Consider the following 1,364-nt stretch of genomic DNA (forward strand, 5'->3'; position numbering starts at 1 on the left):
CTATTGACTTCATCAACCCTTTTGCAAGAGAAGGTGAGGAGAACCCAACACAAAATCAACCACACAATCATCCCACAATGCCTAAGTTTTCATCACATTCCGTACCAACCAAGGAGAACCTACCCAATGGAACTCCGACACCACAACACTTAACCGGAAATTTCATTGCAAAATCCGCATTTATCCAATTAGTCGAAAGAAGCCAATTTGGGGGGATGCCTAGTGAAGACCCTCATTCTCACATGGAGACTTTTTGTGACTATTGTGATGCGATTTCACAAACTGGAGTGACTCAAGATCAAATTCGATGGGTCTTATTTCCTTTTTCTCTAATTGGTACCGCGAAACAATGGTTGAAGAGCCTTGATAAGGCTACTCTTGGAATTGACTCTTGGAAGAAGTTGGCTCTAGCTTTCTACAAAAAATTCTACCCTCCGGAAAAGACTAACATGCTAAGAGCTCAAATTACGGGCTTTAAGAAAAGGGACGAAGAATCTTTGTATGAAGCTTGGGAGCGATTCAAAGGAACTTGTCGCTCATGTCCTCATCATGGACTTAGCGAGTGGTTCTTGGTACAACAATTTGGGAATGGTCTTTATGAAGACTCAAGAAACATTCTCAACATGGGATCAAATGGTATGTTCACCAAAGTTGACGATAATCAAACTTGGAACAAAATTGAGGAAATGGCGGTCCATAATTCACAATATAGTTGACCTCGCAAGGCTACTAGAGGAGGAAAGCATGAAGTGGACTCTATTACTCAATTGGGTGCTCAACTTAGCGCTCATATTAATACCATCAACTTGAAGTTTGAAAAGGCTATAGCTAAGCTTGAAGAAGCCTCAAAATCACCAAAGCAACATGTTAATGCCATGGTGGCATCTTCATTAATCCCAAGTGGGATATGTGAGAATTATGGAACTTTGGGACATGACCAAAGTGAATGTAGGGGAACAAATGAGCAAGTGAATGCCTTTCAAGCATACAAAAGTGGTACCCCTTATTCCAACTATTACAATGAAAACACCAAATTCCATCCAAATCTCTCATACAAAAGCCAAAATGTTCAAAACCCTCAACCACCATACACCCCACCTCCCATGAGAAACCAAAATCAAAGACCCTTTTACAACCAAAACCAAGGTTATCAAAATCAAATTCCATACAATCAACAAAATGACCAAGGCTTTGATGTTCAAAAAGCGGTCCTCCAAATGCAAAAGAATCAACAAGAATTTTTCACTCAAATGTAAAAATATAGACAAGCAAAAGACATCACCATCAACAACATGCTAGCCCACACAAAAATGTTGGAAACCCAAATGACCCAACTAGCATCTTCAAGTTCTCAAAGACAAAAG

General features: G+C 39.8%; 1 non-coding gene across 1 annotated transcript; it reads right to left on the minus strand.

The window, feature by feature from the left end:
• Positions 1–449: 449 nt before the first annotated feature.
• On the minus strand, positions 450–556 carry LOC141593791 (small nucleolar RNA R71). Its single transcript, XR_012521855.1, has one exon. It is a non-coding gene; the product is annotated as a small nucleolar RNA R71 (small nucleolar RNA).
• Between the last annotated feature and the right edge of the window lie 808 nt (positions 557–1,364).

The sequence above is a fragment of the Silene latifolia genome, chromosome 7 (assembly GCF_048544455.1).
Source record: "Silene latifolia isolate original U9 population chromosome 7, ASM4854445v1, whole genome shotgun sequence".
Lineage (NCBI taxonomy): Eukaryota > Viridiplantae > Streptophyta > Magnoliopsida > Caryophyllales > Caryophyllaceae > Silene > Silene latifolia.